Here is an 11854-nt window from a genome sequence, read left to right on the forward strand (position 1 = left end):
CGAGAAGAGTGGAAGGATTTAGTCTCTTGCAGACTGGTGGACCTGTGTTATTGTTGAACACTCTTCTCTCGAATTAGCTTCCACAGTCAGTCTGGATGAGACAATCTGTTGCCTTTCATGACATGTTGTGTCACTGTATCACCATAGTACATAAGCCAGTTTGAGGTGATGCTATAAACTTTTCTGTTTACTTTCAGGTCTTTGGCTGAAGAGTGAGCATGGGCTGAATGGAGATCATGAGCAAGGGAACTCTGGCTTCTAGGTGTGTTGGGTTGAAGTAGCTGTATGTGCATTTTATAATGGCTACATCTTTTTAATTAAAAAGTAAATGAGCATCTTGATAAGGAGTCTGAAACCAAACACCCCTTCACCCAATGTGGAAAGCAAAGAGGTTTTTCCCATGGCAATGTGTTCAACAAATTCATTGTTAAGCTGCAAAAGATGGCATTTAAAACATGGGGCTAGATTCACAAAGGGGACTTACACATTGCAATGTCTAACTTTTAGGTGATCTCCTGCCTTGTGGAATTCACAACCCTGAATTAGGCTCCCAGGCTTCCCATACAATGCACGGGGAGACTTAGGAGTCTAAAAAGGGGATTCACAGAAGCCAGCAAGCAGAGTGGGGTGCTGCCTAGGATAGCCAGTAGGAAATGCGAGGGAAGAGAGTGGCGCTTGGGCTACATCACTCATAATGAGCACCTGTTTCCACTCAGGATTCACAGCCAGGAATTCTCTCCTGATTTAGGTGTCTAAGTCAGTCCTTTCTCAAGAAAAACTGAAAGATGGTGATACCCCTCCCTTTATATTCTATATCCCAATGTTTGGAGCCCTCGGGATGAGGGACACTCGGGTTGACATTGCTGCTGTGCCTGATTAGAAGCAGAGACTCGAACTCACACACACCCTCAGATCTCCTGCCACCCAAATGCGTGCTCTAACCACTGGGCTATAGCGTATTATGGGGTGGGGTGTTCTCTCCTATTTGAAGCTGTTACACTTTGTATAAATTCTTAAACATTGGAGCAGGGACTGGAACCGGGGTCTCCTAGGTGAGTGTGCTAAACACTAGGCTAGAGTCTCACTCACAATGGCCCATTGAAGCATTTATACGAAATGGAACAACTTCCACCGGGGAGCTCGAGAGAGTCCTACCTCAGCATAGTCATAGCCCAGTGGTAAGGATATTTACTTGGGATGTGGGAGACTAGGAGTCAAGTCCCTGCTCTGAATCAGGCAGAGGAGGGATTTGAATCTGGTTCTTCCACATCTTGGATGAGGGTGCTAACTATTGGGCATAAGGGGGGCATGGGTACCATGACAACAATGTACAAGATCTGGTAAGTGTGCTCTTAGGAAGCCTCTGAGTGTGCCTACTGCATTGGGCCCTGCAGTGAGATAGTTGGGAGAATGCCTGGCTTGTGAATCTTGCTGGGGCTTAGGCGTGAGGTTGGCACCAAACTGCTCAGTGATGTCAGTTAGGTGGTTGTGCACACGCTCACTGGCAGAAATGTAGGTGCTCTGGGGACTTTCAGTGCCTACAGGGTTAGGCAGCAGCTGAGCAGTGGCTTTGTGAACGCCACTGGCATCTAAATGTTGGACTTAGGTGCTTAACTGCCTCTTTAGGTGTTTAAGTCCCCCTTGTGCATCTGGCCTTTGTTGTTTTTTAGGCCTATGATTTTCTAGTCTTCCAAAACTTGTTTGTTTGGGTCACAGCAAAAACTTAAGTAATACTTGGGGAGCAATTTGGGTTTTGATCAGTGTGGCTTGAAGTTAAACAACTCCGGAGCATTATGCTCTTTGCAATGAATATTTGCCAGTGTTTTAAAGTTAATTAGTATTTTTCATTTCCAGACAGAAGTCATCCTATCCCTCTTTGGTCCACTTATTTTCAGGATTTGCTTCCCATGTGGCATGTATTTTTAAGAAAAACTTTAGTATTTGGCTTGGAAAAAATTGGTACAGTTTACTTGGTGGGTGAAAATGGCTTTCAAATGTTTTCTTAATCATCTATACTTTGCTTTGGAAAAAGTGGACATAGATGATGGAATTGATATTATAATGGAGCCAGGGAAACATTAACTTTTTCATGATAACATTTTATGGACATTAAACTGTGAAGAAAACTAAATTAGTATAGTACAGGGGAGACTTTCAAAGGCACAAATAAGAGTCAACTTTTATTAGAAATTGGACACTTAAGTGCACCTTTTTGTCTTTGAAAATCTTTCACTCTGTACCTTAACATTGCATAGGCATTAAGATGACAGACACTGCAAGTTACTTAGTCCAATCTGTATTCTATATGTTCATAATTTACATTGCTACTAATGGGAATTGTGTGTCTGTTTTGATGGGAGAACAGAACCTTTAAATGTACCTCACAAGCTGCTGAAGTTGAAATGAGGAACACAGGATGCAAAGTAAGAAAAGGCAGGATTCTCTGTGAGAATTAATCAACTTTAAACATTTTACTTTGAACTTGAAATTTAAGATCTATAATTTAAAATAAATCAATCTTCTCCTTTCTTGATAGTATTCTTGTGGGTGACAGATACATTTGGACTAAAAGAAGGGACAGGTGATATATATATCTGGAGATTGTTTTCACCGAAAGGTGTAACTCAAGATAATGTGACACAGGAGGTAGAGCATTTTGAAGAGGAGACTCCTAGCTTGGATCTTGGCTGCCCTGAAGGAACTGCCTATGCTCACAGAAGGGACAGACTCTAAAAGATTGTCACCCCAAATAGTATACACACCTAGACTCTCACAATAGAGGGTGCACGATGTGAGTTATCACAAGATAATTGCCCAGCTTGGCAATGTTAACACTTTACCTTCAGTCATCAGAAAGCATAGTAACAAATGCCACCAAGGCCCAAATGATGCTGTATAGCTTGCGTAAGAGCAGTTACAAACATGTATTTTTTTTATGCCATTTCCTCTTTGCATTTTCACATTTTGCAGTTAATCACGTAGGTGCCATTCTTTGAAAATTTGGTCCAAAATGTCCTCCCGCAATTAAAGTATATCCTTGTTTTAGCCATAAAAAAGTGTACATCAAATAGTTTGTTATAAAAATAACATTTAATGGGAGGATACATTATCTTCAGAATGTGAAATGGGATTGTTACAGCATAGTTCTTTTGTAAAGGATCTTTCCTTCTCAGGAAAGATTGGCCTGCTCTCCCCAGGTACTGAGGGCTTTCAGTAACATGTCAGCCAAGCCCATGATGGCTTTTAACTTTTTTTCTATTGAGAAACCTTACTCATTGGTAGTGGTGGGGATCCTAAAATTCTTCTGTTACTGAATCTCATAGCTGGCATTAGGCTTGCTCATGTTTTTCCTGGAATTGGCATGTTTCTGGCTTCTATAGCTATTTCCCTCTATGGCAACAATGATTTTAACTTTATTTTAAACCCTAAAGTGTTGAAAACCATCATTTGAAAACGTATAATAAAGCGTGAATGTTAACAGTAATACAGCCAAGAGTAAAGCACTATGTTGAAAGCAAGAGGTATAGCAAGAATAAGGAGACTGTATGTGGTGTAAAGTGGAAAAAAGCTATTTAAAAAAAGAATAAAACAGAAATTAATTTTACAAGAAGGTCTTTAAAATACTTTCACTTAGTTAGGATTTGATGTCTCAGAATTAGAGAGCACTTGTTAGCTCTAGCTCATTGGACTGAATCCACCCCATGTCTGTAGTAGGTAAAAGTCTACCACATAATGAATGCCTACGTCAAATGATTCGTAGTTCTCAGTTAATATGTGCCATCAAACTGGAGACGTTTGCTGGCAGTCATAATGAAAATGGCTAAGTCTGCTTGTTTGTAGCATTTTGGCAGGTCAGGACAGGCAACCACGTTCTTTACCTGTCTATGCTTGAACATAATGATTCAGCTTGCAGAGTTTTGACTCCAGGATTTTTCACAAGCACTAAATTCACAACATGTACGTTAGAAGATGTACCTTAAAAAACAGTTTGAGTTAGAACAATGCTTTTATAAACTGATTTAGACAAGGTACTCATAAACCGCAGCGATAGGCAGGGTATAAGAACCTGAACAGAATAGAAACTAAAGAAACTGATTCAGTTTATTCAATGACGTGAAACGTGAACACGTATACTGTTCTCAACCAGGGAGATCACAGGATTCATTGACAAAGCAGATTGCTCCCATTTATCCAAGACATTTTATAAGTAAGCAGAAGTATATAAAAGAGTGTGTCATGTGCCCATATGTTCATATTAGACACCCAAGAAATTACTGAAAGTGTTTTGTGACATTTGTTTTAAATATTATTGGTTAATGAGTTTTAATCTGTAACATAATTACACAGTGTGGAATGCTCATCCATTACCTAATTGGATTGTTTGTTAAAAATCTAAGCCATTTAATAAATTTCCTTACCAACATTTGTTGATAAGGAACATCCTGTTTTTGGAGATGTTCCTGTTATGTCTCTACCACATAGGCCACGTTAATCTATTTTTCCAGGTACTCACTCTTTACCTCACTCTTTCAGCCACAGAATTTGTCTTGGATTTCTGGAGTGGTTTGGTAATTGTATGTTTGCATATTTGTTCTGTCAGTGTTTAAATGGCATAGGATTTGCTAGGGCTGCTATGAAGAGTCTCAACTACCTGTGTTCTTTCTAAGAAATCTGAGTATCAGACATATCTCAAAAGGAACAACATAAAGATGATAAATTCAGCTCATGCTGTATGAAAATGTTGTCCTATTCCTGAGTCTGCTCTAGGAGATCTACCTTTTGGAATCATTCCAGAATGGCCATGTAGGGAGCCAGGGTGGCTTCCTGCCGAACCAGAGGGTAAAGAGCCACTCGCTCAGCCTGTGTGGGCGGGGCCAGACCAAGCTTACTCCAACCCCCGGAAGGGAAGGGGTGGAACAGGAAGTACAAAGGGTGGGGCCCTTAGCCCAGTCAGGGCAGCACCAGAGAGGGAGATAGACACAGATTGCTGGCTTTTCCCTTCAGACCCTTCTGCCGAGCCAGGGGAGGCCCTGGACGAGAAGAAACCTGACCTGGAGGAAGGACTGGGGCTACCAGGACTGCCAGCTGCCGAGTACTCGGAGGAACTAGAGGAGCCAGGCAATAACCTGGACCAGCGTGAGCCTGACGCAGAGGAGGAGCTGGAGCTGCCAGCAGCTGAATACCCTGACGAGCTGGAGGGACCAGAGGGACCCGCTTGAGAGACCAGGTAGGAAGTAGCCCAGGGGCAGAACTGCACAGCGTGGTGGGTCTATTTGGTCAGCGTGTTGCGGATGGCTCCCTGCTGACCCAGTGGCGGGACTGTCAGGGCCCTGGGCTGGAACGCAGTGGAGTTGGGTGGGCCTGCGTTCCCCTACCCCGGCCAACCCGCCTCGGGTAGCAGAATCCTGACAATACCGCAGACTCTGGCCGGCGCTCCCCCCGCCTGAGGGGCGTGCCGCAGACTCTGGCCGGCGCTCCCCCCGCCTGAGGGGCGTGCCGCAGACTCTGGCCGGCGCTCCCCCCGCCTGAGGGGCGTGCCGCAGACTCTGGCCGGCGCTCCCCCCGCCTGAGGGGCGTGCCGCAGACTCTGGCCGGCGCTCCCCCCGCCTGAGGGGCGTGCCGCAGACTCTGGCCGGCGCTCCCCCCGCCTGAGGGGCGTGCCGCAGACTCTGGCCGGCGCTCCCCCCGCCTGAGGGGCGTGCCGCAGACTCTGGCCGGCGCTCCCCCCGCCTCAGGGGCGCGCCGCAGGCTCTGGCCGGCGCTCCCCCCGCCTCAGGGGCGCGCCGCAGGCTCTGGCCGGCGCTCCGCCCGCCTGAGGGGCGTGCCGCAGACTCTGGCCGGCGCTCCCCCCGCCTGAGGGGCGTGCCGCAGACTCTGGCCGGCGCTCCCCCCGCCTCAGGGGCGTGCCGCAGACTCTGGCCGGTGCACCTCCCGCCGCTAATTCCCCAGTGACAAAGAGGTGTGACCCAGGCCTGCCAGTGAGGCAGTAGCTCCCTACCACCCCCCAGTGGCTCGGTGGACCAATTGAAACCTGTCACAGGCCAAATTAGAGATCTGCCAAACACTGTTCAAACAACTCCTTCCAAATCATGTGATTCTCAGAGGTACCCTGTTAAATTTTTTCTCTCCAACTGAGAAAACAGAGATGGTTTCCCTACCTCTGTAGGCGGCATCCTCGACAGAACTGTCTATTACAGAAATGACTGAGCTCTGGAACCCACAAAAATGTCCTTGAATTTGGTTGCACTTAATTTCAAGTGTTTACAAATATTCCTTGGATGCTTACAGCCCCCTCCACAAGGTCTCACCCCTTAACCCCACTTGAGATTACATAGGCTGTTGCTATGCTATGCTATCAATATACATGTATATTTTTCAGGAGCAAAATATAAATGCTCACAGTCAAGTGCAGCTTTAGATTTTTGCCAAGTGCAGTTATCTCCTTCCTTTCCTTATGACCCAAAGTGCCACGCAGCTCCCTTGGATTTGTGGTTTCATATGAGTACAATGAAACCCCTTTTAAAAAACATTGTTAGTGTTGCTTTAAGATTCAAACAGCATTTGTTGTGACTGACCTGGTGGTCAAATGGTGGTACAAAATTTGGGATTCCAGTTTGTGATAAAGTGAGGTCGTTGCTCCTTTATCTGCCCCCTTAATCCTGGGGTATGTCTTCACTACCCATCGGATTGGCAGGCAGCGATCGATCCAGTGGGGATCGATTTATCACGTCTAGTCTAGACACGATAAATTGACCCCCAAGCGCTCTCCTTTCTACTCCTGTACTCCAGCACTATGAGAGGCACAGGCAGAGTGGATGGGGGAGCGGCCGCAGTCGACTCACCGCGGTGAAGACACCATGGTATGTCGATTTAAGTACGTCGACTTCAGCTACGTTATTCACATAGCTGAAGTTGCTTAACTTAGATCAATTTACCCCCCTCCACCTCACAGTGTAGACCAGGGCCTGGAGTCCCTCTTCAGCATGCCCTCATGGAGCAGTTCTTGAAGGAGCTGTCTAGCTATCTTCAGCCAGAAGGATAGGTTAATATGCTACAGGCCCTTAGCCTAGGCGGGAAGCAGATAAAAGAAGAGAGCAAGGGAAGGATCATCAGACTACCTGGCTCAAAAAGTGAAGGCTTAAATACAAATAGTAATTAACTGAACCAGCCACTGGGTGTCACTTGTTTCACACAAATATACCTGAGAAATTAATAGTCTGGCAGCAGAGAATTTGTGAGTCTATTCAAGATAATACGATACAGATAGCTTCAGAGTGAATATCCTCTTTCTTTCCCTCCTGTAGCTGTCAAAGTGGGATACCTTGTATCTAAGCGTCAGCTCAAAGTGTGAGATATCTACAGCAAATAGTCACCTGTGTGACCCAATTATGAACCCACCACTTCTTGAACGGCATGCCAGACTAGCAGCTGCAGGAGGACTCTAAACCTGCCACGCAACTAAGCTAGCTTTTGCCTTGCTGCATGAATATGACTCAGTACATAGACATGGTCACACCAAAGCGTCTGAGTTTTTGTGCAGCTGCAGACCTGGCTGAAACAGAAGGCAGAGACTGAAAGATGTGCAAATAGAGAGAGAGAGAGAGAGAGAGAATTCACCCCAAAAGTAAAAACAGGCAGAAAGCCATGAAGAAAAATTAAGACTAAGAGGAGAGATGCAACAAAGAGGATAAACAAGGGAGAAAAAAAGGAAGGAGAAATGAGTGTCTTCAACCGGCCAGTAACTACATCAGACTTAATTAACTAAACTCCCCATCTTGGAGGGCTGCATGGATGCATTAGATTGAATTGTAATCTCACAGTGGTTTTAAGTGCATTGACATCCATAAAGTTACTCTTGATCTACACCATGGGAAGAGAGAGTGGAATCAAAGCCACTGTTTGTAGCCTGCTTGTTACCACGGTTAAGATGGAACTTTATGCCAGCAGCTCTACCAGATGATCTAAAAGGGGAGAGTCTCGGTTAAGCACTCAGGAGCTGGGTTGAGTTTCTCTTGGGCAGAAGTCAGTATGTGCATATGTAACTCAATTTGTGGTGTGTTTCATTCCCTCTTCTACAGTTTCAAGCTATAGATGTTCATCTTTTTTATCTCAAATTGTATAGGCCCATGCTTTTAGCTCTGGAGATTCCCAGTTCAATCTCCCAGTCATGACCAAGATGATGATTATCTCACACATTTTACGAGAGGACAAAACAGTTCATAACCAAATAGCTTGACTAATGGTGGAAAATGACTTTCAATTATAACGTTACAGAAGAGAATTAATGTATTCCTGAATTTTCTCTCCATGAATTCTAGGAGCTATAGTTGCTCTGGCTCCCTTACAAGCACTAGAGTAAATGGAACTGGAAGTCCTATGTCACGAGTTGATAAGTGAAAATATCTTCTTCTTGAGCAATATTACTGACCGTTTTATTTTGATAGAATAGCAAGATTATAAATAGCAGGGAAACCTATTTAAGGGGTTTCTAGGGGTTAGCCAGCTTTTTAAAATGGCCATTGGCACTTAGGTACATAAGCTCTGGGGTGAAATCCTGGCATTGATAAAGTCAATGGCCGTATTTCCATTGACTCCAATAACAGCAGGATTTCACCCTTTTCAGTTGTTCTTGAATTTTACAACATTTGATTCATACAAAAATCTAGAAACATTTAGGAAACGAAATCAAAGTTCACTTTTTTCATGCATCTAAAACATATTAGCCCTCATTTTATTCTGAATCAAACTGTACATGCAAAAATTAGTTATTGCTATATATAGAAGCATGAATCAAATGCATTGGAATTAATTATTATTAAACAGACCCATATTCTGAAAAATCTTTCCTGAACCCCCTCTTCTGGCCTTCAGACAATTCACTGCCTTGCCAAGCTCGTCATCAGAAGGAAGCTCCCTGCAGACCAGGATACACCAACTCAAAGCGGCACCAGGCCTTGCAGAACAACAAATGCAAAACCTGCAGACATATCTTGACTGCTATGATGATCAATACCCGTCACAACACACTGTCAAGATCCATTGGTCCTATGCATGCCTGTCACAACATGTGGGGAACCTCATCCGATGTATCAAATGCCCTAGCAACAATGGAGTGGGAGAAACCCGACAATCACTATGCTCTTGAATGAACTCTCACAGAAAAATAGTAAAAGACAAAAATGCCATATCACTCATGGACAAACACTTTTTACGAAATGATCACTGCATATCTGACCTGTCAGTCCACATCCTCAAAGGAAACCTGCACAACACTTTTAAAAGATGAGCCTGAGAACTAAAATTCATAACTCCACAAGACACCAAATAGTATGGACTTAATAAAGACACTGGATTTAGGACTCCTTTATCTCCTGACTGTAGAGGTATAAACTGCTGATTTAATATATGTTGCAAAAGATAATGTAAGTTGAATGCTGTATCTATTCCACCCTTGTATTCAGCTGTGATACTCTGAGTACCTTTCCCAGATCTGAAAAACAGTTGTGTTTAAGCTTGAAAGCTTGTGGAGTCTTTGACCAATAGAAGTTGGTCTAATAAAAGATATTACCTCACCCACCTTTTTCTCTCTAATATCCTGGGACTAACACAGCTATAATAACACTGCAAACAACTATTAAATGAGTCATTCTTAATTTAAAGCTATTATTAGTAATTTTTCCCTCTGTTTGCCTTTCATCATCTTGACTCTTTCACAGTATACTAAGGGTATGTCTACACTACAAAATTAGGTTGATTTTATAGAAATTGATTTTTAGAAATTGATTTTACAGAGTCGTTTGTGTATGTCCCCACTAAGCACATTAAGTCGGTGGAGTGTGTCCTCAATATCTTGGCTAGCGTTGACTTACGGAGCGGTGCACTGTGGGTAGCTATCCCACAGTTCCCACAGTCTCTGTTGACTATTGGAATTCTGGGCTAAGCTCCCAATGCCTGATGGGGCAAAAACATTGTTGAGGGTGGTTTTGGGTACATGTCGTCAGTCGCCTCTCTCTCCCTCCCTCTCTCTGTGAAAGCAACTGCAGACAATCATTTTGCACCTTTTTTCCTGGGTTACCCATGCAGACACCATACCATGGCAAGCATGGAGCCCGCTCAGCTCACCGCGGCTGTTGTGAGCATCGTAAACACTTTGCACATTATCCTGGAGTATGTGCGGACCCGGGCTAAGAGACTCCAGCATGAGGATGATTGTGATGAAGACATGGACACAGATGTTCCTGAAACCATGGGCTGTGGCAATTGGGACATCATGGCGACAGTGGGGCTGGTTGATACAGTGGAATGCCGATTCTGGGCCTGGCAAACAAGCACAGACTGGTGGGACTGCATAGTGTTGCAGGTATGGGATGATTCACAGTGGCTGTGAAACTTTCGCATGTGTAAGGCCACTTTCCTTGAACTTTGTGAGTTGCTTTCCCCTGCCCTGAAGCTCAGGAATACCAAGATGAGAGCTGCCCTGACGGTTGAGAAGCAAGTGGCGATAGCCCTGTAGAAGCTTGCAATGCCTGACTGCTACCGGTCAGTTGGGAATCAGTTTGGAGTGGGCAAGTCTACTGTGGGGACTGCTGTGATCCAAATAGCCACTGCAATCATGGACATTCTGCTATCAAGGGTAGTGACTCTGGGAAATGTGCAGGTCATACTGGATGGCTTTGCTGCAATGGGTTTCCCTAACTGTGGTGGGGTGATAGATGGAACACGTATCCCTATTTTGGCACCGGACCACCTTGCTAACCAGTACGTGAACCACAAGGGGTACTTCTCAATGGTGCTGCATCACACAATTGGTGGTGGATCACAAGGGACGTTTCACTGACATCAACGTGGGATGGCCAGGAAAAGTGCACGACGCTTGTATCTTTAGGAACTCAGGGCTGTTTGAGCAGTTGCAAGAAGGGACTTACTTCCTAGACCAGAAAATTACCGTTGGGGATGTTGAAATGCCAATAGTTATCCTTGGGGACCCAGCCTACCCTTGCTACCATGGCTCATGAAACTGTGCACAGGCAGCCTGGACAGTAGAAAGGAGCAGTTCAACTATAGGCTGAGCAAGTGCAGAATGGTGGTAGAATGTGCCTTTGGACGTTTAAAAGCGCACTGGCGCTGTTTGCTGACTAAGTTAGACCTCTGCGCAACCAACATTCCCATTGTTATTGCTGCTTGCTGTGTGCTTCATAATATCTGTGAGAGTAAGGGGGAGATGTTTATGGTGGGGTGGGAGGTTGAGGCAAAACGCCTGGTGGCCAATTTTGAGCAGCCAGACACCAGGGCGATTAGAAGAGCACAGCTAGGTGCTCTGTGCATCTGAGAGGCTTTGAAAACCAGTTTCATGACTGGCCAGGCTACAGTGTGACAGCTGTGTGTGTTTCTCCTTGCTGCAAACCTGCTCTCTTTGTTGATTTTAATTTTCTGTAAGCCAACCACCCTCCCCACTTCGATCACAGCTGGCAAAGGAAATAAAGTAACTATTGTTTTGAAACCATGCATTCTTTCTTTATTAATTAAAAAAAAAAGTGAGATAACTGACAAGGTAGCCCGGGTGGGGTGGGGTGCGGAAGGAGGGAAGGACAAGGACACATTGCTTACGTCGCCACATAACAATTCAAAACTGTTTGAATGACAGCCTTCTGTTGCTTGGGCCATCCTCTGGAGTGGACTGGCTGGGTGCCCAGAGCCTCCCCCCACCACATTCTTGGGTGTCTGAGGGAGGAGGATATGGAACTTGGGGAGGAGGGCAGGCGGTTATACAATGGATGCAGCGGGGGTCTGTGCTCTTGTTGGCTTTCCTGCAGCTCCACCAGATGCCTGAGCATGTCCGTTTGCTCCTCCATTA

The 11854-nt window shown here is 45.0% G+C and overlaps 1 long non-coding RNA gene across 1 annotated transcript; it reads left to right on the forward strand.

Moving 5' to 3' along the window:
* The first annotated feature begins 3 nt into the window (after positions 1-3).
* On the forward strand, positions 4-11481 carry LOC140911253 (uncharacterized). Its single transcript, XR_012158875.1, has 3 exons — positions 4-262; positions 5005-5227; positions 7305-11481. It is a non-coding gene; the product is annotated as an uncharacterized lncRNA (long non-coding RNA).
* Positions 11482-11854: the final 373 nt, after the last annotated feature.

The sequence above is a fragment of the Lepidochelys kempii genome, chromosome 5 (assembly GCF_965140265.1).
Source record: "Lepidochelys kempii isolate rLepKem1 chromosome 5, rLepKem1.hap2, whole genome shotgun sequence".
In the NCBI taxonomy this organism is placed as follows: domain Eukaryota; kingdom Metazoa; phylum Chordata; order Testudines; family Cheloniidae; genus Lepidochelys; species Lepidochelys kempii.